Here is a 27,969-nt window from a genome sequence, read left to right on the forward strand (position 1 = left end):
AATATGCCCGACTGTGAGGGCGGGCACAAGCCGGCGTGAGTAGGTGAAACGTTGAGTTTTATAAGGGCACCACGGGGTGACCAGCCCCTCCCCACCCAGCCCCACCCCCCACCCAGCCTCACCCAGCCCCTCCCCACCCAGCCCCACCCCTCCCATCCCCCACCCAGCCTCACCCTCCCCACCCTTCCCTCCCCACCCAGCCCCACACTCCCCACCCAGCCCCACCCCTCCCCACCCAGCCCCTCCCCACCGTCCCCGCCCAGCCCCTCCCCACCCAGCCCCTCCCTCCCCATCCAGCCCCTCCCTGCACGACGGACGGACACAATAATCCCCTGTGGGCTGGTGGAACCAGTGGGTTCCTACCAGTATTAAGTTACCCAAGATGACCCCATGGCTGCCATTGCCACCCAATCACTTCTTTGCCGTTTCTGTTTATAAACGGCAAGGGGCGCTGCGGTAACAATGAAAGCGGACAGCGGCGAATCACCGATCTTGCTGATGATATTAAGCAAATCAAATCACATCGTTACTCGATCCGTGGGGGTCGATTGGCAACGATTCGACACAGCGATTACGATAAGGGAAAATCTTCCATATATGGGCAAATCAGATATGGGCAAAATATATGGGGAAATTATATATGGGGGAGGGGCAAATCTCTGTGTGTACGATTTTATCGTACTCTATCATGTTTTTGTATTGTTTGATGTCACGTTCTGACCCGCCACGACTAGACATCTGTGAAGAAGAGCTTGGTATTCTTAGGTTTTTTCGGTAAAGTCACGTAGGTAAAACATTAAAATTAATAAAAATAAAATAAAAAATCACGACGTTTCGGAGGCAACACAAGCTTCCGTCTTCAGGTGGAACAGTCACAGCCACGACAGCTGTCGTCGTGATTTTTATTTTATTTTAGTTTTATTAATTTTAATGTTTTACCTACGTGACTTTACCGAAAAAACCTAAGAATATGAATCCTTGCGGTCACGAAAGCTTCAAACCTATAATTAAGAGCTTATCGGATTCCTCCTGCGATCGCGTGCGACATCGTTTTCGAATTGGACGACCAATGGCGCTTGTTGCCGGGTCTGAGAGCAAACTCCAACCAATCAAAAGCTGCTCGCCCGAGACGGCGTGGATCCCGTCAACCAATCGTGTGCGAGACAGCAGGGGGAGAAAAGCGAACCGACCAATCGTGTGCGAGACAGAGAGGGGGGCGTGGAGAACGAGCCGACCAATCGCGTGCCGCCGTGAAATTCAAACGCGGAAGGCGACGGTTTGAGTTGGCGCGGCACTGCGGGTGGGAAATCAGCGCGGCAGCTTCGTCGTCGGCCACGCTCCGTGATGTCGTCCGCGTTACAGGGAGTCGGGGTGGTTTGTTCGGGTCGACGGGCATGGCGAGGATGGCGGGGCGGCCACCGCGTGCTGGAGGAGCCCGAGGCCGAGGAGGTTACCCGGCGCAGCCCTCGCAACCCCGCGCCCCTCCGCACGCCGCTTCGCCCCGTGCAGAGCGCGGCCGCGGAGCCCCGGCGAGGACGCGGAGGAGGCCTCGCGGGCCTCGCTCAGGTTCGCCGCCCGCGCTCATATTGTTATTGCTGCTACTCTATACACATCGCTGTTATTGTCACATGTGTGTCGCTTGTGTTATCAGTACAATTCGTCCGTTATCTTGCGTATAAAATGGAATGGTCCGGGCATAGGCGGAGTTTGACTTTTATATTTGGGGGAGTGCTGAGGTTTGCTTTGTCCCTCAGGATCGCTGGTGCATATAAATATATTTGATTTTAATGTTGTAAACTACTGAAAATAAAGTTATAAATGTGTCCAGTTTTGGGAGGGCACTGCCCCCTCCCCCCAAACTCCGCCCATGGGTATGGCCGTGCAATTACTACTATTAGTTTGTTTTGGTAAAGTCACGTAGGTAAACATAAATAATACATAAACAAATATTTATTATTTATTGTTATTATTCTTTATTTTTACCTACGTGACTTTACCGAAAAAGCCTAAGAGTATGAATCCTTGCAGTCACGAAAGCTTCAAATCTAGAACGTGCAATTATTGCTCACGCAACTGCTGGTGGAAGGGCCTCCATAAAGATTTGTTTAGAGGGGAGATTGGAGCTACTCTTGCACGTAAGACCAAGCGTGTTTGAAGGGAAATACGCGTGCCCACACTTTACCCCACCATACTCTACCTGTCGATGGACAGGTGAGGGGGAGTCTGTCGCTTTTGAATGATTACTCAGAAAACCTGCATTGTTTACTGATGACTTTTGTATTAATTTGTACTGAGGTTCGGCACATCTCTCCGACTTGCACTCGTTTACTCCATTTCAATTAAACCAACCGAGACGACGGACATAACATTCCCAAACTCCGTGCATGGAGTATAATATATGAGAGGTTGCTTTCAGTAAGGTACATACACTGGCGGAGCGGGTGGGGTGGCATGTGCCCCCCCCCAATGATCCGATCGAAATCTCTAATTTCGATTGGATCATTGGGGTTTATTAGTAATAAATCGGCATTTTGCGACTGCCACTGTGTAGCATATTACGTTCCAGGGACTTTGAGATGAGAGGACAATAGTCTTCAGTCCATAATTGCCAAAAAGTAACGGCAAAGCAGTTATAAGTGACTCAATTGTGCGCAGTTGCGTATGCAGTACACGGCTTCCCTGAAGGCATTCAGCGAGCGCAATGCCGATCACACAACGCGGTTCGAATTTGACCCTCGATGGATGACTGCGCCATCGCCGCACACGCGTCGAATAAAAGGCAAGGGACAAGTCCTTGCAACTCCTATCATTTTTCATTGCTGGAGGGGTTGCCCCCCTACCTGAAAATCCTGTAGCCGCCATTGGGTACATACATTGGTTCACAATCTGTGGTCCGTGAAACTGTTCCAGATACGATTCATTTTTTTACAAAACTCCATGAGGGTGGACAGTGGTCCAACAGGTCCATAAATATGGTAACCACTGCTTTAATTCTTAACAATGTATGCTTCATGTCACTTACACCAGACTCTGCACAAGGCGTATCAAGGCAGAAAGAACTTTCATGCCCTGGAGCCAGACTCCCCATGTCCACCCACAGCCTGCAATCCTGGAGGACTGCATGCCGGCCCATGCAAGACCTCCACAGGCAGAAGCAGCCCAGCAGCACGCGGCCCCAGGAAGGGCACGGGCAGGGCCACCCGCTCTCCCCGGCAGGGCCGCCTATCCTCTCGCAAGACGGACCAAGGGCTTGGTGTGAGCCAGCGACCCATCCGGGCAGCTGCATTGCGCAGTCCCTACTGCTCTCCTGTTGGTTCGTCGGTGAAAAGAAGTATCCTTGCTCGAAGGTACTGTCGCACAAAAAGCAATTGGCCATGGTTGGTCAGTGGAAGCATCAAGGTCTCATGGGATATTTGACTAAAATACTTTTGGATACTTTATCAAAGTCCGAGTAAATGTGGTTTCCTACTCGAATGAACATTGAGGTGGTGCTTATCTCATATTGACAGACTTGAACCAGTGGTGGAAATTCCACATTCCTCGAGTGGTGGCGAACCCATCCATATGATAACCACTGATGACTTCACCATAAAGTGGTACTCATCATCTCCCTAGCGGGAGGCTGGGCCGAGTCAGTCTGCCAACTCGGATTTGAATTGACAACCATCCAATTGCGAACCACTTGCCACCACTGAGCCTCCTGGCCAGCATTGATGGAGACTGCACTAAATGCTTTAGTATAATTTATCAAAGTTATAAAGTCCACACAAGGAAAAATACAAATTATTGCTCAAGCAATGGGGGATAATGGTAATTTCTACAAGTACTTGTTACATTCTGAAAGAGTGACTCATTTGGGATGTCATTGTTGCTAACTGCTTTTTCAAAAACAAGCATGCTAATTGGCAGCTGGTAATTACTAGCGAAATGTCGCAGTACTCAAATTGTAAATGTGGATTTACTCTCCAACACACAAGTGGGCTGAAGTAGTAACTAATTTGGCACGTTTTGTTTACGTGACAAACCTTACTGGTTGGCAGTGTGAGGTGGTGGCGGGTTAATGGCACATTTATACTTAGGCTATCTAACCCCAACAAAAACCTTTAACAAATAATATTGGTCGCGAAAGCCTGTGTCATTGGCACTTTTGTGTGTGTGTGGTTTTTTAAGGGGCAATTTCATGACTCCTCGGCGATTCCAACAAGAGCTTGACCATGTGGCCAGTGGGATACGCAACCTCAAGAATGTCTCCAAGTCGTTTGATGATTGCATTGAAGAAGATGAGAGGTGTGGCATAGAGCAAATAATGCACACATTTGGTGTCATGACAGCCATGTACTTTTCAAGGAATCGCACGTTTGAGCAAAGTTTATCTCAAAGTAGATAACTGAAGTGCATTATCATCATCACCAATGATATATCCACTGCTGGTCAGTCAGCTTCGTGTAATTTTGTCCCCATCCATCACAATTATCATCAGCCCCTGTCCACCTCAACCTCTGGGGTTATGGTAGTTAGGAAATATATTGTTGTGGTTATAACAGTTACGAGTATAATATTATACTATAATGTTAGTTTAATAGTTTATGTTAGCACTGTTATAGTTATTGTAGTATCATGTGGCGTAACCAAAAAATCAACTGAATGGGTTATTTCAGTGATATGGTGTTCTAATTAACTTTATTTCTTCAGTGAATTTCTACTTGATCCTTTAAGTTACAGCCATTAAAACAAGTACAACAATTTCACCATACATTGATAATAAACATATAAATTCATAACAAAGATAAATTGTGCTAAGTTTGTAATCTACACACGTTATTAAATGTTTAGACCCAATTTATGTGCTTGACAGGTTTATGCATCATATCCCCCATATGCTTTGTGTTAAAGGAAATCAAATACGTGTTTTAAAGGAATAGTGACACTCGAAACGTTACTTTCTGTTGGAAACGTGAGAGGTGATGGTGGTGAATGGAGCCTTTCAAATAATGGAGCTGTCATAAGATGTTAATTTTAGTCTGTCGTATAATGTAGACACAATAACGGTGAAAATGCGGGACATACATGCTATGCAGAAAAAGGGTTGTTTAACACCCATCCAGTTATGACCAATGAAGTAATCATTTGACTGTTGTGAAATATTGAAATCATTTGGTGATATTACACCACAAAGTGAGCGGGAGAGTATGGTTGGAATTTAATATAATGTCTTTAATATAAAAAAGATCGTATAATGTTAGTAATCCTACGCTTTAGTGGAGGATACAAGAAGAGATGATAATAGAGAAGGTATGGTGGAGGTGTTGCTTTTGTGGGTGAAGATGCCCTGTATTTGAACACTGCATATTGAATTATTTGCACACGCACACGGTTATTGTTTTTTTATGGAAACCAATGGCAATACTTTCTTCGGCAGTGATTTGATTCCTATATATATCCCAGAATGAAGAATCAGGTAAAGTATGTTTAAAAGTACCATACTTCATTTCACAGCGAAATAATAGGCATGGCTTAATACTATATATGCATCAAGTTACTGACAGCTTTTTAAACCTCACTGCTTCACAGTAAAGACAATTGCACATTACCAGAATGTTCACCTCAAACATGAATTAATATATAATTCTGGATATTATTAAGGATAACTTTACATTTATGATGTCTCTTGCTACAGCACGAAAGCATGTTAACTCACATGAGAACTATTCAACAATGGGTATTTACTGACGTTCACCTGCATGCTGCAATATGCAAGTACAAATAATTGACTAAGATCCTGTGTTAACATTTCTGCCCCCTACGTATCTTCACATAATCCGCTTGTGTAATCCCCGTAAGGAATTGGAAATGGAACAAATCTTGGCCTCGCAACGCATAGGCTTGCATAAGCCATTTGGTACTCGCACCCCTGATGTGTGGAAGAACCCCAGAGTTGTACAACGCAGAATTTCATCGTTGCCACGAATCTTGACAATTCACCGAATATTAGGAACAGTAGCTCGTTCAATGCCTATTTTAAAATAGCGATGCGATTGTATAAGCTGTACTTCATGTTTCCACATGTCAGTTGTACGTCAATACTGGACCTGTTTTTAAAATATTTAAAATGCTAACGACATTTTGGTTTAACCCGTTTTTAAATGCATCGATTGCTTATTTCCTGTAGGCGGGCGGCACGGGAGCAGTGCTGGCAACTGATGGTCTCAAACTTGTGTGCGACAACCGGGAGGCACTCTTGCGGTTTCAAACGTACATCTCTGCACCGCTTCTCCGCTCGTCTTCATTCACTGGGCAGTCTCGCGAACAATGTGATCACCCAAAGAGGGAAAAAAACATAAATAATGTGACCGATGTGTTTTGCCGATGAGAACAAAAGTCACATCAAGGTGTTGTAGCCTAATTATGTATGCAAAAATTTTATTTGTGCTTTCTTAAACTGCCAAACTGAAGAAAACGTATCGTATTGTAGCGATTTTAAGAGGTCAAACACTAGTATATTGATGCGTTTATAACTTAATAGTTGTTCTTATGTCTACTATATGCATTCCACTGCTAAAATGTATAAACCATAGTGCTGTTATACTATGCTCTAACTTATGGTGATAGATGCTGAAACTATCTCACAAACACATGTTACCTATATATGCAATATGTACACACTACCTGTTAGCTTACAGAGTTGAAGAGACAGCTCGTTTTTTCCAAATCTTGTTTTTTGTGGGTAAGGGGGCATTTGCCATACATTTCCTATTCTGTGCCAAGCAAGGGAGTTAAATGTTAACATCTTTATAGCAATGTAAAATTGTATTACTGTATTTGCTGCTTATTTTAAAATTCTACATTTGCTTAATCGTCATTGTGGAGTGTTAATGATTTTTCGTATGTATTCTTTTAAAAGCAATTAGTCTTGTCGTGACGTTGCAATTACATTCTAGATTTGAAGCTTTCGTGACTGCAAGGATTCATATTCTTAGGTTTTTTCGGTAAAGTCACGTAGGTAAAACATTAAAATTAATAAAATAAAAATCACGACGTTTCAGAGGCAACACAAGCTTCCGTCTTCAGGTGGAACCGTCACAGCCACGACAGCTGTATCAAGTAAATGAGAGATTGCAGGAGCTACCACTCCGTTTATATAATGGTTGGAGAAGGGGGTGGGGTAAGGGCCAAGTACAGCACACTTTTTATTAATATGGTAAGGTGAGGCTTAAGAGGGTGAGCCTTTGTTATGGAGAGGTACGGTTTGTGACTCAACCTGTGACAAGGAGACAACCACTAAACATGGTAAACCTGTAAAAAACATGACGTTTCTGATCGTGTCCGCGAGCACAAGTCAGATCTGAAACACGACAGAACTGATTCTTCGGCCGTTGCCGATCATTGCTACAACTCTGGGCTCTCATGAAATTGTCTTTTCCGAGACCAAGGTTCTCTGCAAACCTGGCTACCATCAAAGGTTTGTACACGAGGCCATACAAATATACAAACACAGACATAATTTCAACCGTGATGACGGTTACAAACTGAGTAATCATTGGAAAGATGTGATTAACCATGCAAAAAAGATTTAACTACACTTATTTGCCAATCTTATTTGATAGACAACTATTACAGGTTTACCATGTTTAGTGGTTGTCTCCTTGTCACAGGTTGAGTCACAAACCGTACCTCTCCATAACAAAGGCTCACCCTCTTAAGCCTCACCTTACCATATTAATAAAAAGTGTGCTGTACTTGGCCCTTACCACACCCCCTTCTCCAACCATTATATAAACGGAGTGGTAGCTCCTGAAATCTCTCATTTACTTGATACAGCTGTCGTGGCTGTGACGGTTCCACCTGAAGACGGAAGCTTGTGTTGCCTCCGAAACGTGATTTTTATTTTATTTTACTTTTATTAATTTTAATGTTTTACCTACGTGACTTTACCGAAAAAACCTAAGAATATGTTGCAATTACAGTTTTTATTTTTGGTTGAGAGGTTAAAATGACCTGCCTCTTCAACGTTGTAGTTCAGATTATTTAGATGCAAGATGTGAATGTAGCATGTAATCTACGTGCTGTGCTCAGGAGGTAATCCCAGCATGCAGAGGCTGCAGATTAGCCATGTTCCACAGTGTAACGCGATCCTGAAACTGTTTTTTGTTTATGGAACTAATTATACTGGTAGGAACCTCCTGGTTACACCAGTCCACAGGGGATTATTGTGTCCATCCGTCCGTCGTGCAGGGAGGGGCTGGGTGGGGAGGGAGGGGGCTGGGTTGGGGGGGGGGCTGAGTGGGGAGGGGCTGGTCACCTTGTGGTGCCCTTATAAAACTCAACGTTTAACCTACTCACGCCGGCTTGTGCTCGCCCTCAGTTGGGCATATTTGCAGAATACACCACGCCGCCGTTGACCCTGGCCAATGACCGAGCAACCCAACGTTCCTACCAGCTCTCTCCGCAGGAGAATGTGTTGTTGCAAAGTGTTAACTGGTGAGCAAGCGGAATCCGTTAAGCAGCTGCCCCCTGCAGAAATTCCAAGAGGTGGCAGTGCTCTCGTTGAAATGCCTTGTACACAAAGGCATTGTCTACCAAGTATTGTAAGCATTGCTTTGAAATTTCAAGTAAAAATTGTGACCTGTTACATTTCTGGAAGAAACTTACTCTTGAGTATCACATCTTTTGTGCAAACAAACATTGTCAATGACTGTCATATTTAAAAGTCAAACATTTTGCGGGATATTTTGATACATTTTAGCTGGCAGTTGTATTTATGGTCATGGAGTTCATTCACTACACATGGAAGGGGGGGCCCTCCAAAAGGCTGGTAAAGTCATCACGTAGAAGGGAAACAAAATAATAAAAATATAAAACAATAAAAATGATTGTGTTGCAGTCGAAACGTGAGCATTTTATTTTTTCATTATTTTATTGTTTCCCTTCTACGTGACTTTATCGAAAGAACGAAGACTATAAAAATGCATTTTGTTTTTGTGTCTGAAGTGGATTATAATTTCAAACTCGTGCAGAGTTTGTGGAATGACATTGCTCTCAGGGAAAATACCTTTTCCATACGAATGTCATCTACTATTTTTGTAATTTTAAAATATAACCGCTTGGTTAATGGCACGAACATTCAGAATGCTCTGCAATCAAACTGCTGTGAATCTTTAACCTTTTGTAATTGTCCATACTGGCTAATGGCCTCTGACCTGCCACCCCCCCACGGTCCCATGATGCAACAATGGAACTTCCTCTTCATGAATCCTCGCTCCAGCTCTCGTAATGGTCGTCTTCGCAAGGCATGTTTATTTCATGCCATGTCAGCCTTTAAGGAGTCCCAACACATTAACTGGTGGGTTAGAAGACGTCAAATGCAATAAACGCCATTGTCAAGAGGTGTAATAATAGCGCTATATATCTCGTGAGTAATATTGTAAATGTTTTGTCGAATCAAGCCAGTTAGAACATTGATATGTCGACACTTTGTAAGCTTCAATTGGGTTCCTTTATATAAATTCACAGTGACCTAATAGTTAACTTTACGATTATCACGATATTTCACGTGTCTCAATGGTCGCGTGAGCAGCTCGCAATAGGAAGGTTCGAAGTTTAAATCATGTTTAGGAGATGACTCGACCCATCATCCATATGGGGTTGATAAAATTATCTTCACTTTGTAGGTAGGTCAACTGTGGCGGTCTTATGGATAGAATTCCCCCCCGTGCGTCGGATCGTTTTAATTTCCATCATTGGCTGAGGGCTGTAAACGAAATGAACACCGTCTCATTGCTCACTAGAGCGGGACATCACTGAAAAGTTATTAAGTACTGTACTGTATACCAATCTCAGGTCGTCGTGGTTCTTTTTTTCATTGCGTGCTTGCTTTTTTTTTTTGATTGTAGGTGCTTGGGAAGTAGAACTGTGAGCCTCCCTGCATTTGGTGTGGTGTGTTGCTTGTTCGGAGCGAGCTCACGGGAGACAATGTAGGGCCCACGGAGACTGGCATTTCGCGGGCACAATCAATCACACATCGGTTCCTCCTGGCCTGATCCCCCAAGCCCCATAAGGATCAGCTTGACAGGTGCCTAATGGTGTCAACGCACCACGGAATACTCCGACAATAACATCATGTCCTTTTTGAGTGGAGCTATTGTAAATGATCAGCCTTCCAAGGAAAATAGGCATTCACATGTACAGAAAACTCGTGCACATGGGAGGCCAATTGAGAGGAGACGACACAACAAGAATATTTCAATATTTTGCCTCTAAAATGCAGGTGCAATATAATCCGTTGTCGTGTCAGCTGTTTGTATTACGTGCTTTAAAATGAATGGTGTCTTAGAAAGACTAATGGTTATCACTCAAAAATAAAAGATTCCAAAATATTGTCAAGGTAAATGAAAATTGTTGAGAAGACCGTGTTGTTGATGTCATTACAGTATGTGTTGCAGTACAGTACATGTACACTTCAATTGTATAGGCCAGGCAGTGGTCGGCAACCAAAATAACAAGACTTTTTTTTGGCGAAATCGGTAAATAACTCAATATTCTAAGAGCTGCAAGGCAACGTGAATAACGTCACGAAGCAGTCTTTAAAGAGCTCAGGTTACCGACCCCTGGTAGAAGCCATTTAAAATGTTTTTTCCTTTTCTTGAAGATGACCAACAATACTTATGAGCAGTGCTTTGCAGTGGCACCGATTTGCAACAGTTCTGTGAGGATTACAAACAGTATATACATCTTGGTTCTTTCGGTAAAGTCATGTAGGTGAAAATAATAATAAAAATCACCATGGAAGTGGAGAAGGATGGCAAGCTACCGTTCTTGGATGTTCTATTTGAGAGGAGGCCCAATGGCTCTTTGGGACATTCTGTCCACAGGAAGACCACCCACACAGATTCCTATCTGAAACCTGATTCCCACCACCATCCAGCAGAACAATTCTCTCATCAAAACACTACACCATAGGGCCCACTGCATTTCTGACCAACACCATCTGACCAGTGAATTATAACATGTACACCGGACCCTAAAGATGAATGGATATTCGGACCAGATTATCCGCAAAGCTGTTTCTCCAACCATGGAGAGACAACCTCCTGAGACTCCGATCAAAACCATCACGCTGCCATACATAGCAGGCGTTACCAAAAAGATTTCCAAAATCTTAGACAAACAAGATCCAGGTCCGATTCAGTACAGTACACGAAATCCGTGATCTGATTCAATCCGTAAAAGATGTCATTCCTGACTTGCAGTACCCTGGAGTCTACAAACTGAGTTGAATTTGTGGTGATTGTTACATTGGGGAAACGAAACGACACATATACCATATTCGCGAGCACAAGGCAGATTTGAAACACGGCAGGACGAATTCTTCCGCCGTGGCTGATCACTGCTACAACGCGGTCGGCTCTCATGATATTGTTTTCTCCGACACCAAAGTGCTCTGCAAGCCGTCAGGATACCACCAGAGATTTGTCTATGAAGCCATCCAGATATACAAACATAGACATAACTTCAACCGAGAAGATGGATTAAAATTGAGCAATCATTGGAAGGATGTTATCAACCAGGTAAAATCTTAGTCTTCCTTTAGTTTATTTCATACCCGTATCTCCAGTCTCTTCAACACTCTACTCCACCTTCTTAGGTTTTTTCGGTAAAGTCACGTAGAAAGTAAAATAAAAAACAAAAATCACGACGTTTCGGAGGCAACACAAGTCTCCGTCATCAGGTGGGACCGTCACAGCCAGATTAGCTGTATCAAGGGAGGCAATGATTCAATATGTAATCCCTTAAAAGCGAGTTGAGGGGGGAGGGAGAGGGAGGGGGGAGCTCATCAGACTGGTAGCCAATGAAAGGCTACCATCAAAGGTTTGTACACGAAGCCATACAAATATACAAACACAGACATAATTTCAACCGTGATGATGGGTACAAACTTAGTAATCATTGGAAAGATGTTATCAACCACGCAAAAAAGACTTAATCACACATTTTTTGGACCATCTTATCTGACAGGCACTATTTTACTGTACTTTACCGAGTGTTAACATCCCCAGTTATTTTAACAGTACTCTCTTCATTGTTCAGCCAGCATTGGTATAAACATGGGCATTTTCGTTCTTTTGTCTATCATGTGTATCAGACTCCCCCCTCCCCCTCTCTCTCCATTGTGTTGGCGTGTGCAGTAATTGGCCGCTTGCGCACAAGCGCTTCCACGTCCATCGCCCACCCTTTTGGCCTCGCCCCCCCTCCCTCCCGATACGTTCCTTTCATTGGCTACCATAGTCTGATGAGCTCCCCCCTCCCTCTGCCTCCCCCCTCAACTCGCTTTTAAGGGATTACATCTTGAATCATTGCCTCACTTGATACAGCTAATCTGGCTGTGACGGTCCCACCTGATGACGGAGACTTGTGTTGCCTCCGAAACGTCGTGATTTTTGTTTTTTATTTTATTTTACTTTCTACGTGACTTTACCGAAAACTCTACTCCACCCCCCACACCCACTCAGTGCACCACGCCGGCATTGTGTGTCACACCGGCGATGTCGTTTCCCCCCACTCCCCCCTCCCTACTCCACACCCACCTCCCGTCCCCAGCACCTCTCCCAGCTCCGGCATTGTTCTCATCGGCCGTTGGTGATTGGTTGGTGGCACTCAACCCCACCCCACCCCTCCACACCCCCGCCCCCTGGCTCCCCTCCCCCCCTCGTGCCTTATATAATATCTTGTTACGAGCAGCTCTTGTCCACTCCAGCAAATTATTTTTTGCTGTGGCTGTCCTACCTGATGACGGACGCTTGTGCTGCTTCCGAAACGTGATTTAATTTAGTTAAATCACGTTTCGGGAGGCACAGAGAAGAACAAAGCTGTGCACGTGTCGTTCCTAGACCTTGAAAAGGCATTTGACAGAGTCCCCCACGACCTCATCTGGCACTCGCTTCGATCCCATGGAGTCCCTGAAACCTACGTGCATTGGGTGCAACTCCTATACAAGAACGTCACCAGTGCAGTCAGGTGCGCAGTGGGCATATCACCGCCATTTCCCATCAGCGTTGGAGTGCACCAAGGATCGGCCCTGTAACCACTCCTGTTTATCCTGTGCATGGACACGATCACTGCTGACCTGCACACGCCCCTGCCATGGTCAATTCTCTATGCGGATGACGTCCTACTCTCAGATGAAGAGAGAGATGTGGAAAGACAAACGCGCCTGTGGAATGAACGTTTGGACGAAAACGGGATGAGGTTCAACATCAAAAAGACGGAATATATGGAGTGTGGCCCCCAAACCGACGGCACCATCAGCATTGACGGAGAAGATCTGAAGAAAGTGACGGACTTCAAGTACCTGGGCTCCACCATCAGGTCAGATGGAAGCATCATGACTGATGTGAGGTCACGAGTCAATGCGGCATGGATGAAGTGGAGGCAAGTCACCGGAGTCCTCTGTGATCGGAAAATGCCGGATAGGCTGAAGGGAAAAATTTACAAGACCATCGTCCGACCGGTGGTACTCTATGGATCCGAGTGCTGGCCAGCCACAACTGTACACGAATAAGCCCTCCATACCATGGAGATGAGGATGCTCAGATGGAGCCTTGGACTGACTCGATGGGATCGTGTCATGAACGAAGACGTTCGGAAGCGACTTGGTGTGGCCCCCATTGCGGACAAGATGCTTGAGACAAGGCTTCGGTGGTACGGCCATGCGATGCGAAGTGAAGAGTCATCAGTGGCCAAGACTGCCGTGCGTATTGAGCCAGAGGGCCGCCGTCCACGCGGACGTCCGAAGAAGCGATGGATGGATCGAATAAAGGAAGACATGAAGACAGTCAACGCATCCCCCGAAGATGCCCTGGACCGAGCCAAATGGAGAAGACAATGCCGAAAAGCGGACCCTGTGCCACAGCGGGAACAACGCTAGGAAGAATAATTTTAATTTTTTTAAATTATGTTTTTCACCTACGTGACTTTACCGAAAGAACCATAGAGTATGGATCCTTGCAGTCACGAAAATTCAAATCAAGAAGTATATACATCCACGAAGTTGCAAACCAACCAGCTTACAATACCAATACACGTATAAAGTAGTATTTTTTTTACGGGCACAATTGCTAACAACATTATCCATTCTAAGACTTTACCATTGTTATTTCGTCGCGTGCATTATATAACGCGTGTTTGGGTTATTTTTTGTGCACTCCTTTAGGTATTTTTTTCTATGAGCGCACGTTGTATATTTTACCAGGCAAGGCCCACTGAGCCATATAGCTCTTTTTCAGAATCGACCTGGCCACAAACGATGGCTCAACGAAGTGACTTATCACGTGGAAATTTATAGCAGCCAAATACTCTGAATGCATGTTTCTAAATGGAGAGGGAGAAAAGTCCACACGACCACGGGGAGAACATGCAAACTCCAAATATACACGTGTTAGGGTCGGGATGGAACCACGACATCCTCCATAAGAGGCGAGGTCGTTCACACATCGCCACCGTGGCGCCCACTTATATTCTTGGGAACGTCACAGTATCATTTCATGCCAAGTATGCATACTTTGTGTGCAGTTGTTTAGATGTGTATGATATTGCCGACGATGCGCTCATCATTGGAGGCAGACTGGGCGGAGCAGCTCTCTCGTTGCACGTAGTTACATATTCATTGCAAGGGCACCATTAATAGCAATGACACTGAAAACGACAATATGTGTGTATTTAGAAATGCTTTACTTTGTACACGCATCACCTGTAATTTCGTTGAATACACTTTTAATGTACGAATACCCATGACAGACCTGCCAAATAGGTATACATAATTAACTCGTGTTTCATTTCATAATTAAGGCTCATTAAGAAATAGTTTTACTGAAGACTTTTTTTCTATTATCATGAGGTTGTTCTGGTATATTACAGATTTGATTGAATATATAAAGTATCGCCTCGTTTAATCTGCATAAAACATGAGTGCACGTTTTTTTCTTTTAGCGTTCCTAATTAAGTATGATAAATGTGCAATCATTCATTAACCCCGAATCAGGTGAGTCCTGCTGAGATGCTAATGTTTCCCTTGCCAGGGGGCAGCTGTGCACTTTAGCCCCTCGTAACATGGTCTCGAGGAAGGAGGACCTGGGTTCGACTCCCTGTCTGTGTGTGCACCCTGTACGGGTCAGGGCCGTATTATCAAATAGGCACAGGAGGAACTGTGCCTAGGGCCTACGAAAACTAAAGGCCCTACGAAAAATTAGAATGTACCATGTTTTTTAGCATGATTTAACCAAGATATCTTCTTGAATAAATACAGGGTGTTTCAAAAAGATGGACCCAATTTTAAAGATATAGCGATTTCCATCTTTTTCAAACACCATGTATATGTATATATAGCAAGGATAGGCACTGTATTTACAAAGAGGCAGTGAGATGTCACTCTTTTTTCATAAGGTGAGAGAAATCAACACAGGAGATGAACCTTTAGATATTTTTCCATTGCAAAAATTAGAAAATAACATCTTCAAATAATGTCTTTCGAACGATCTCATTCTCAATAGAGAGTAGTGCAAGAGAAGACAAGCGTTGTTCTTGTCCTACGGTTGATCGGAGACAGTTGTTTATCAGCTTAGAAGCAGAACGCTCCCCTTCACAATTCATTCCCAAGATGGCAAGACACATCCTTGGGGCAATGTAAACAGCGGCGGCAGTAACATGGGCAGCAGCAGTACAACTATAGAAAGTAATCACGTAATCCGGCCCTGGCACCGGGTATCTTCCCCGTGTCCTAACCCCAGCCAAACAGCCTCCTTGAACGGTCTCAACCAGGTCCCCTCTCACCTGTGGTCTCAACCAGGTCCCCTCTCACCTGTGGTCTCAGTGAGGTCCCCTCTCACCTGTGGTCTCAGTGAGGTCCCCTCTCACCTGTGGTCTCAGTGAGGTCCTCACACCTGTGGTCTCAGTGAGGTCCCCTCTCACCTGTGGTCTCAGGTCCCTTCTCACCTGTGGTCTCAGTGAGGTCCCCTCTCACCTGTGGTCTCAACCAGGTCTCCTCTCACCTGTGGTCTCAGTGAGGTCCCCTCTCACCTGTGGTCTCAGTGAGGTCCCCTCTCACCTGTGGTCTCAGTGAGGTCCCCTCTCACCTGTGGTCTCAGTGAGGTCCTCACACCTGTGGTCTCAGTGAGGTCCCCTCTCACCTGTGGTCACAGTGAGGTCCCCTCTCACCTGTGGTCTCAGTGAGGTCCTCACACCTGTGGTCTCAGTGAGGTCCCCTCTCACCTGTGGTCTCAGTGAGGTCCCCTCTCACCTGTGGTCTCAGTGAGGTCCCCTCTCACCTGTGGTCTCAACCAGGTCCCCTCTCACCTGTGGTCTCAGTGAGGTCCCCTCTCACCTGTGGTCGTTCCAAACTTGAATCCTCCCACAATGTTGTTGGGCAAAGGCTGCGCATGTTATTAATAATTCTGGAGAACATTGATTGCACCCATATATGAGGTGTACCGTAGTTTCTCAAATCTTTGCAGTTAGCAATTTTCCTCTGAAGGAGTCATTGTAATGGAGATTAATATTCATATGATTGTATTAAACACGTGCATATATACGTACACACGCGCTCAATGCGGGTTCATTTATGCAAAACGCAGTATTCAGGGAGTGCACTATACAGTAAACACTGACAGCACTATTATTAAATGCTCATTAAATTTGTATCGTTCGCAGTGATGAGCATTTACAAGCCAGGGCTGTTCTCTCTGGGGGGTGTGGGGTGGTGGGGAGGGGATGAATCGGTTAAATATTCATGCCGATTCACCGTCGGCGCTCGCCTGCACACGAGGCAAGAGACGCGGGCGTGTCAACACCATCGACGCAGCTCTTGTGCCAGGCTAGGTGCACTTTTGAGGCCGGCGAGTGGACGGCTGGCTGGTGAAGGCACCAGGTGGAATAGAGCAGAGGTAGTGAAAGTCCCTAGACGTGTGTGATGGGGCATGTGGAGAGAGAATATGGCACCGAAGCGGGTACCGCCACGGTTTGAAGACGCATTGCCTGGGCAAGACGTCGTTACGTTACGCCGGGGAATCCTTCCAATCCTGCAGAACCCGTCCTGTCAGCCTGGAAGTTGTAATGAAGTCGTGTAAGGCAGCCGACGCGAAACCACCAACCCCTCCCCCAGCAATTCGCTTGGGAGGTCATCTTGCCTCATGCCTTTACCGGGTCTCAGACTCCGGCTTGCTCTCTGTGCCACGTTGGCAGATGACACATCAGCCAGGCACTCGCAAGTTCCTGCCTTGGCCCCGTCATGCGATTTGGGCTGAGGGCTTCTCCCTTCCCCAAGACCCCACGGAGACGCTGAGAAAATCTGCAGATCTGAGGTTCGCTCGCCATCCTACCCCCCCCCCTCTCCTGAGGACGATGTACCACTTCGTGAAGAAATGCGCACATCACAATACCACTTTGTCATCACGATTACGGCTGAGATGACGTCCACTGAGGAGACGGAGAAACTATGGATGTTTGTGTGCAGGTGCTATGTGGATTTATAACATTACAGGATCATGTGAGGTGGCGGTGGCTTTGAGAGGTTTTCATCCAGCGGTGGATTGGCCATGGCTGACGATGATTGATATTTTCAGCCAAACAGTCCACTTCACCTCTACAACTTGAGAGCATGAACAAGAGTATTGAAGAGAGCCGACACCTGAGCAAGAGAAGTCGATCCTATGATGTCAACTTTTTAGGACGACCGAGCCACGTTCACTGCTCGTTGCAGAGGCTCCCGGTCCTAGGCTAATTGTAGGTGGACCACATGGTCCCACCTGCTTCGCAGAAGATGTTCAAGATCCATGGATGTGATTCCAAAAAGGAGTAAGTCGTGCGGGCCGACATTACAGTATACTAATTTGGCCAATTTGAAAAATAACAATTTTCTTAATTGGAGTCACCAATAGTAACACCACCCCCAACTGTCAGAGTAATGCGCACTTGCAGGCTGGAGCCGCAGCACCATGTGTCACACAGGGACAGCTCTCAGCAAGGGGGTCCCCTGGGCTGAATAACAGAAAGAAAAACTTCCGTTTGGCATTGAGATGAGATGTTATTTAAGTGGCTTTCAGATGCTGCAGCATTTAAGCGACCAGCAAGCACAACATGTCAAGGGCCTTGTATTATAATGAACTGAGATGGACCAAAAGCAGCGTTAATCCAACAGCAGGAAAATGTCTCCTGTCAAAATAGATCTTTGACGTTGCCAGGCTCGTGTGTGGCCCTTCGCAGACGTAGCTGTCATGGCACCGATCAATGCGGAGTTTGGCAACGCTGACACTGCATCAATACATCACTGTCAGCAGCAACGTGGCCAATCACACGCACTGGCAACACCGCAAGCGCTGCTCCTTGTGCTGCTTGCACGGGAGCTCGTGGCGCAAGCGATGTCGGCAGCGAGGGCCACGTTGGCTCACGAAGCCCCCCCCCCCTAATCCCTGGGCGTCGAGATCGCCCGTCTCCTGATTGGCCAGTCGGTGCGTGGCAGTACAGCAAGCGGATTTATTCCCATCTGTACGGGGATTGAGTGCCCCCCCCCCCCTTCACGTGTGTGTGTGGGTTTTTTCTCTGGGTACTGTGGTTCACTCCTTTTAAACACTCATTAATGGAGTTGGTCAAACATCAAAATGTAGGATCACAGAGGAGCTTTGCCAATTGTTGGCGCCGGTTGTGGCTGCGTTCCCACTGGTCTGTGGTACCCCGCGCATCTGAATCTCTCTCCCTCTCCGAGGGTGCAGAAAACCGCGCCGTTACAATTCTTAAATCATTGTGAAGCACGTGGTGCATGCTAAAATAGTGACTGCAATAGTGAATTCAAATACACTGCATCATTGGGAAGGGCTAGATGTGGGCAGACGGGGTGTTTAACACTGAGAGGTATGAGAAGGAGTATACAGCGGGAATGGTTAATGATTAATATCAATGAGTGCTTTATTTAAATACCATCATTCACCCTACTGATCACACAAGGTGGGCCAGTCTATTCCAGTATTAATGACTACAATAACAACTGCCATGGCAGTTAATTAATTGCCACAATAATGCCACGCTTACAACGCACAGCTACAATAATTGCTACACGAACAATTAAAATATATTTTACTTCACTGGCACTCGTATTGTTTTACTTAATTGTATATTTGCTTTATTCATTATGCTATGTAAATGATGTTGCTGTACTCGTAATAATATGATTACGCCGGGAAGTGTTGCCAGTATCAATGGCACTCCATGGACGGTGTTTTAACTAAAATAACACTGCAACCATAATTATGTAAAGGACTACACATATTTTTGCTTACATTTATTCAACAGTATTTACAAAAAAAATATATGTTAACACCTTGACAATCCCTCGAGATGGAACGTCTCGTTTGCAGGGCTGCCCGAGGTGGTGCTCGCAAAGTAAAATGATTTGTGTCTTAGTTTGTTGTCATTCTCCCGCACCTCCTATCAGCACTGTTGGCTACGTACGGTGCGAAAGAAGTTCAAAACACACACAGTACGTTACATCCATACATCTACCACGTGTTGTTCATTTGACACGACGAGCATCGCCCCGCAATCACGTGGGACACACCGAATGTTGTTGTTGTTGTTCTCGTGCAAACCCAGACACCATAGCAAATAAACAACCGTACTATCGTTATTCCTGACAACACCTGATAACAAGCATGATATCCACACTTTGCATGTTGAATGGACGCTGTTTCATAGCTGTGTTTGATCACTGAAGTTACTGGTATGAAGCATTAACTTGGGGTTGCCACCTGTTCCACTGTAGACGTTCCTGAGGCAACATTGGTCCATCAGAACGGCAATAAACTTCAGTACAGGGTGGTCCAGATGTCTTTTGACCCCAATAAATTAGTTTTCATTTTCATTTCTGTTTTAAATCAACCTTACTGAAAAAAACATGTAACGTTTTCGAGAATTGAATGAGAGGTCACAAGACATCTGACCCCACCCTGTTATATTGTACCAGTACCAGATCTCGGTACGGATACATTCCTACCACGTGAATTACGAAGCGCCATTTCCCAAACCGTCCGGGGGTTGAACCCGGATCGTTGTCAACCACAGCACCGTATAGCATGAATTGATATCATAACACGTGTGTGCCCTTCGATTCACCCAAGCAGTCACTTCGTGTCCCGCCACAGTGCCAGCTGTGTGGAGCAGATGGCTATTTTGGTTCGTGAGCTGTCATAATAATTAGAGGGCCTCTCCAAATGCATTCGAAATGTAGCTGCACGGAACCTGCTATGCCACTCTGCCCTCAGGGTCAGGCACAACAAAAATGAAACAGGGTTCCCTATGTGTGGTATGAAGAAAGACCATTGCCTGAAACGTCACCTCTATATATTTCTAAAAGGCCACAGTGATATTGACGAATGTGTAGAGTTGTTGTTCTGTGTGCAGTATCACAAAGTCATTGGTTATTCGAATAAAGCTGCTCCTCTTGACCTCCACGTGGTGACCCCAACCACGGTGACCCCCACCTGGTGACCCCCACCACGGTGACCCCAACCACGGTGACCCTCACCTGGTGACCCCCACCACGGTGACCCCCACCTGGTGACCCCCACCGTGGTGACCCCTAGCACACCAACTGGCGACTCAGTGGCATCTTGGTATTACATCACTTGCTGCCGTACCACGTGTTAAAACGCTCATAGTTTATTTATTTTATTGTTAAATTGTTTTACGTGCATTTGTGTGTCTTCATCATCAGCCACGATCAATCCACTGCTGGATGAAGGCCTCCCAGGCCATCAACGTCTCTGATAACCCTTTCGTGGAATCATCCAAAGTGCTCCATCTCGCTCGAGTGAAGGGGCTTCCATTCGTTGGCCGCCACTCCCGTGTTATTATTGGGCGCCCTCCTTGCAGTGAGTCCTGACCTAGCCCACTCTCTCTTTTCTGTTTGAAAATAGTTTGAATGATGTCGTTAAACCTGCGTGTGTGTTCGCTCACGCAAGCGTCCCAATTTCTCTGCGTCTCAACGTAAATCCAAGCCTGCATCTTGCATGCTCAGTTACACACTTTTCAGTTTCGTTCCGTTTTTCAAGTTGGCCACCATGTTTTCGCAGCCGTCCGTCGTCATTATAGCAGACAATATACACCCGTGAAGCACTTGCTTCTTTAGGCACGCTGGTACAGTTTGTCGCTTCTCATGATCAAAGTCAGCCTTCTAAAAGCACTTCGCCATGCCATGTATCCCACAGAGTGTTGCCCAGGAGGGGGCTTGGTGGCAGAGCGAGCGGCTCGCAATACAAATGTCGCTAAAATCAAATCTTGGTTAGGGCTTCTGTCAGCCCATCATCTCTCCAGGGTCAATACAACAAGGACCACTTTGTAAAGGAAGGAAGTAAACAGTGGTTGTTCTTTGGATAGACTCCCCCCTGCCCGTCCCCGTCATACAAATGTGGAATGTGCGCCGCTTGCTAAGGGCTGTGAGCAAGAGATGAGCCAAGCCTCGACGCTCATTTGAGCAGGAAAATTGCAGAGCAAACGTGAAATTGCCAATGGGATGTCAACAAGAACACGTTGATTTATGATGGTTATAAGCATTTCATGACCAGCTTTGTCTCTTATGGTTTATCTTTTTTAGTGTCAACATGTCCACGGCTTGATTGCTTTATTGCAGGATGAGGAATGCGCGGCGTTTCCTCAATTCCAAACGGTAATGTAGCCACAGATGCATTGCATTTCTCTCTCTGCTTTTTGAAATATGACACTCTCCATCGCATGCAATTCCTGTTCATATAGCATTCTATCTTTTTTTTAAGAGCCGCTCTTAATTACCGTTGTGTTGATTGTAAGCCATGGAGAGCTGAGCACAGCGCTTGCAGTTGCACGCATTGGATAAGCACACAACGCGAGCGTTTCCATACAGCACGCAACTTGATTGTAGTGCTTGTGGAAATTCACTTGACCGCTTTGTGGGTTTGCTCCGAGTGGGAGGTTCACTCTCTGGGACAGCCGAGTGCTTCGTGTGCCCTCGTTGAGAACAATGTGCAAAGGCGATGTTTTTTTGAGTAAGTAGTAAATAGTAATTGGGCTGCCAACTTTTTTCCACCGCGAAATAAACCCGGACAAATTTCTCCGTCAACCACGCAGTGTCCGCTAAAAGTTCAACACGGCCATCCCGCTCCACCTGCGAGACGTCACGAGAGTGGACGCCGAAGGTTTGTGTGTAGAGACGTTGCCAGCGACAGGTGAAATTGCGTTTTTTTTCATCACAGCTAAATTATTATTTTATTTATTTAGGAAAACAGATTTTTAACAACCTCAGTTGATACGCCCGCCCCCCCCCCCCCACAGTCGTGGGCGTGCATGGGCGCTGTGATAAATGCGCTAATTACGTCTCTCACTGTGCCGCTCTCCGTGCCCGGCGCTCCTGCTCGGAGATGATGGATCTCCCATCGAGTGCGCGTGTGCCATGCACCATGAAACTAACAAATTTTTTTTTTTATTTAACCAGATAAGGTCCCACTGAGCCGTATAGCTCTTTTTTTAGAAGCGACCTGGTTATCACAAATTATAGATCAACGAAGTGGCTTATCATGTTGACATTCATTGCAGCCAAATGCTCTAAACAAATAATGCTAAATGTGGAGTGAAAATTCCGGAGGAACCGGAGAAAAATGCGAGATTCAAATATACAGCAGGCGTCGGGGTTTGGATCGAACCCACGACCTCCTGTATACCAGGCGAGGTAGTTAACATCTCGCCATCTTTGCATCAACCCTCTCCTTTATAGCACTTTCTCTTGCAATCAAATAATGTTCTGAAATAAAATCAGCTTATGTGATCATGTATGCTTTTCGTAACACAACAGACACGTTTTACAGCCGATTAAAATCGGTAGAGTCGTGTAAGGTGCCACGTGGCCTAACCCCACAAAATATAGATCAGCAAACAACTGCTTTGAATTATGTAATAAGAAAATAAACGATCACAGCTTCATGAGTATAGTATCACCCAGCAGTGCACGTGCTGAGCACAGTTGCTGAGCACAGGCCCAAAGGCGCAAAACGTGAAGCGGCCATCAACAAACATGACTCTGTGAGAGTGATTTATTTTTGTAAAACAGGGGGAAACGTATTCCTAAAGGTTACCAGTCGCCGCACGTAACGACTGGCAAGAGAGTGCTGTATTTTGGTTTGCAGCATTTTATGGTCAATTTTGCATTCTTGGTGCCACAAACTGCGCGGCCCGGAGACGCGGGGCAGCGTCCTGAGCCACGGCGCGTTGAAGAAGATTCTCGCCGAAGGAAAGACACGGACGCAGTTGCATTTACTTTGTTTAACGATCGCATTGTTTTGGCCAACAGACGTCTGCGCAAAGACCAACCTCGACTGAGCATCGTGTGTTGGGGTGGAGGGGGGGGAGTCGTGTGATTTGGTGGAGTCATGGGGAGCGGTGGTGGAGCGGTTGGCGCGCTGTGCTTCGAACCTGGCGACCCGAGTTCAATTGCCGCTCACGGCCAACAAGGTGGGCCACCCACCTTCTCGGTGACGATTATCTGAACTTGTCCTGGGCCTCTCCTAGGTGGACTTAGCCTTAAATGAGTACCTGATGCGGCGTGTAAACATCGCCACTGGGGAGACAAAGGCCGCCGGGCGTGGTGCTGGCCACCCACCTCCTCGTGTGCCGTGCTGGCCTTCATAGGTGCTCGCTAGATGGGGGTCGGTTCAGCCAATCATCCCTGAAGGGTCGATAATGATACATACCACTTTGTGGGAAAGTAAACTTTGGTTATCATATGGATAGACTCGCCCCCAGCATAGGAATGTGTAATTTACACAATTGAGCTAAGCGCTGTAAATAGAAGGTGGGCTCAATGCGCAATACATCACTTTAATATGGGACCTTTCTTGGCAATATCACCATATAAGAGCATCACTTTAGCTTTGTGGAAGATGGCTGTTGTTGTGCGTGTGATGGCTGTAAGTGTTGGTAAAGCTGAATGGTGTAACACATTCCTGCGGAGGGAGCTGGTAGGAACGTTGGGTTGCTCGGTCAATGGCCAAGGTCAACGGCGGCGTGGTGTATTCCGCAAATATGCCCGACTGTGAGGGCGGGCACAAGCCGGCGTGAGTAGGTTAAACGTTGAGTTTTATAAGGGCACCACGGGGTGACCAGCCCCTCCCCACCCAGCCCCACCCCTCCCACCCAGCCCCACCCTCCCCACCCAGCCCCTCCCCACCCTCCCCTCCCCACCCAGCCCCACTCTCCCCACCCAGCTCCTCCCCTCCCCACCAAACCCCTCCCTCCCCACCCAGCCCCTCCCTGCACGACGGACACAATAATCCCCTGTGGGCTGGTGTAACCAGGAGGTTCCTACCAGTAGAAATGCTACGATGCATTGTGTAATGTACGCATGTTGTTGAACTGCTTTCGCACCGCACGTAGCCAACCGTCTTAATTGTGGAGGTAATGACCTGAACATAAAGTGTTCTCGACTGGTTGTGTCGTTCCGGCACTCATAACAGTTCGGTGCATTGCGCATCAGCTGGTTTTCGTTGTCATCATTGGGCAAGTGTAGAGCTGCTCCACGTGTATGCATGCTGTTTGATATAGAGCTCCGAGAAATCAATGCACTTAATGAGCCATTTGCTTTCCAGAGCACACTTACACTGACGTCGGTTAGCTGATAGCTTATCAAGGTGAGGCGATATTGACTTAGCTACAGCCTTTCATTAAATTCATTTTTTTATTGCAATAACAAAAGAATATTCACGTTGCTGCTGTAATCGTCTCCAATTACCGATGTCTGCTTTTAACAGAGACCGACGCGCATCGCGTCAGTGTTGGAGAGAGACAATGATCGTGGCTGCGACGTCACCGTGCAGAAGGTGGTCACAGTGCCTCCTTGTCGTCCTCCTCGTCTGTTGTGTCCGTCTGTCTGTGTCTCTGCTTCCCTATCTGCGTGTGTCTGTGTCTCTGCTTCCCTATCTGCGTGTGTCTGTGTCTCTGCTTCCCTATCTGCGTGTGTCTGTGTCTCTGCTTCCCTATCTGCGTGTGTCTGTCTGTGTGTCGTCTTTCTCTCTCTGTATGTCTTCATATTGTTGTCTGTGATTCTTGTCGTTGAGATAGGGGCCGTCCATAAATGACGTCAAGCGATTTTGGACGATTTTTGACCCCCCCCCCCCTCGTCACACGGCATCACAAACAGTCAGACCCCCCCCTCAAATATGACGTCACACAGCTCTGCCCCCCCCCCCCAAATATAAAACATGCTTCAAATCGCTTTAAACTATTGCCATTGTAGTGCGTATTTAATGTGCCGCTGCACTCTGATGTTGTAGGAGAAAACATTGATTAAAAAGTCAATTTAATTAAGTAGAACGTGTTGTCTATATTTATTTAAAGTTGCGCATTTTCATGTGACGTCACATTTCTCAAATCCCCCCCCCCCCCCTCGTCACACATCGTCACAAATGTCTGACCCCCCCCCCCCCCTAGGTGCGTGACGTCATTTATGGACGACCCCATACATGTAGATATTTCCATATCTATATGTATCTGACCCAGGTACATATATGTTCTGGGCCAACCCGAAATGAGTACCAGGTATAATACATAAACATTAGGGCTGGGGAGACAAAGGCGGGCGGGCACAGTGCTGGAAACACGGTCCACTCACAGGTGCGCCTTGTCGGCTTAGGAGGTGATCGCGAACGGCACTTTGCCCAACAGCCTCAGTAGGCTGTTGGGTCTAGGCACGTGGCAGTGATGTCACCCTGCAGAAGTTGTCTCGCCTGGTGTGTGTGAGAAGAAGGTGGTGTAAATTTCGATTTAAAGCTTCTTTCGTGACTGCAGGGATTCATCTTCTTGGTTCTTTCGGTAAAGTCACGTAGAATGGAAATAATAAAATAATAAAGTAAAAAATAAAACATAATTAAATAATTCTCACGACGTTTCGGCCACAACGCAAGCAGCCGTCCTCAGGTGAAGAACAGGTCTGTCAGACTCTGTCTTATCGACAGACCTGTTCTTCACCTGAGGTGCCGTCCTCAGGTGAAGAACAGGTCTGTCAGACTGTCTTATCGACAGACTTGTTCTTCACCTGAGGACGGCTGCTTGCGTTGTGGCCGAAACGTCGTGAGAATTATTTTATTATGTTTTATTTTTTATTTTATTATTTCCATTCTACGTGACTTTACCGAAAGAATCAAGAAGAAGGTGGTGGTTTGTGTGTCCCCTTGCCCCCTGGGGTCGTGGGATGCCTTGCTCAGCATCAGGGGACTCGGTCTCGTTCAGTTGTCACGCGGCCACGGTGTTTGCTCCCCTAGACGCGCGGCGATATGGAAGCATCGGCCGCCGCAATACTGCAGAGAGGATCCGGCTTTGAGCTTAACGGACCTCATTGTTTGCGCAGAGCGAGGGCTCACATTTAACGGGATGGGTTTTATAGCGCACGGCTGTTACAGCAGCCGGAGCAAAGAGGGCTCAATCACCGCAAGGGAAGACGCCTGGATCTTATCCCGGGAGATCTAGCTATAAATGAGATTCACTGTCATGCGTGGGATAGGCTGGATGGCAGCATTGACCCCCTCGAACCCAGCGTAGCCCAGGACTCACGCGTCCGTCAGAGTGTCCGTCTCTCCGGACACCGCCGGCGCTCCCTCCACGCGCCGTCTTCAGGCCACTGGCTGTGTCGCCACGTTGCTGGCAACGCTGAGATCTCATTACCTTTTTGCGTGCAGGAAAATCAAGTATACGCGCATGAATATTTGATGCGGCTCTTAGAATGCCTGGCGGGGAGACAACTGGGAGCAATGGCGAATTCTGTGGCACAGAAATAATGTCAATGCGTGAGCACACGCGCCCCTGGCTAACACCGCGGGCGTGTGAATGACTGTGCAATGCCACGCGCCGTATGCTTCGCAGTGAACAATGGAGATCTCCGTGACGGCGTTCGCAAGAGTAGGCCACAGTGTGCCGGCGCCACGGTCAAAATGTCCATACATAAAAATGACCTGCGAACGACTCGATTTGGGATTACAAACAGCGACAACGCCCCCTACTGTGGAACTACAGCGCGGTCCTTCGTGCGAACTCGGGCCTGGTGAGCACTGAGTGATGACCAAAGGTGCCCAGGTGTGTGTATGAATACGCATTCAAACCCTCCCGGGGGACAACTCCGTGCGGTGGCGAATTCATAAAACGAGCAAGATTTACAACCCTCAAACTATCAACCCAGGCTGTATCGCGCGTGCTCCTCTCCTCTGCACCAACACCGGGCGATAGCATTCTCAATCTTCATCAGAAGGCAGCGAGGCAGACGCGTTGTCACCGATCTCGACATCGTAACCCCAGCGGACAACACGTGGGTTTGAGTCTGCCACACGGAGCGTGCGAAGCGAAGGTGGCAGCAGTCGAGGTAATTTTCGCTGTTGACGCTACCGCTCTCATCGGCGTCTCCTCTCGCACCGGGGCTTTGTTGATCTCCGTTTAGCCCCCGTGACCCCTCCACTAAGTGATTCCATTTCATCATCATCGTCGTCGTCGTCTTCTCTCGCCGACCTTGGCAATTATTCCCCGCTGTCGCGGAGCAGTTCCGTTGGGTTTGACTTTCCCGCGGCTTTTATGTATTTTAGTGACAGATTATATTTTATGTATTTTAATGACAGGTTATATTTGGAACAGAATTCAGAGGATCATGACGGGTCATTAGCGACGGAGTAATTGGGTGGTATTTGGAAATGATTAGGAGCTTGTCTGGGAAAGACCAAAACGAAAGAGCCCTAATTGACTGTCTCTTCATTTATAATTCTTTGTTATTCCCACACCTCATGTCGGTTATTACTGAAATCAATTCCTAAATACGTGAAACCGAACACTAAATTACATCGATGCTTCCAGCTCATCATTCATTAGCGAGTCATGTATATTGGACACTGTGTTCAATTGACAATTATTTTTCTTCACTTTTTGTAA

At 46.6% G+C, this 27,969-nt stretch overlaps 1 protein-coding gene and 1 long non-coding RNA gene across 2 annotated transcripts in view; one reads left to right on the forward strand and one right to left on the reverse strand.

The window, feature by feature from the left end:
• Positions 1 to 27,969, reverse strand: part of LOC144945222 (membrane-associated phosphatidylinositol transfer protein 2-like) — a 114,476-nt gene that overhangs the window by 40,794 nt on the left and 45,713 nt on the right. The window lies entirely within an intron of this gene.
• Positions 1,294 to 6,888, forward strand: LOC144945401 (uncharacterized). Its single transcript, XR_013639652.1, has 5 exons — positions 1,294 to 1,566; positions 3,028 to 3,347; positions 4,171 to 4,287; positions 5,420 to 5,458; positions 6,170 to 6,888. It is a non-coding gene; the product is annotated as an uncharacterized LOC144945401 (long non-coding RNA).

The sequence above is a fragment of the Lampetra fluviatilis genome, chromosome 37, assembly GCF_964198595.1.
Source record: "Lampetra fluviatilis chromosome 37, kcLamFluv1.1, whole genome shotgun sequence".
NCBI lineage: Eukaryota > Metazoa > Chordata > Hyperoartia > Petromyzontiformes > Petromyzontidae > Lampetra > Lampetra fluviatilis.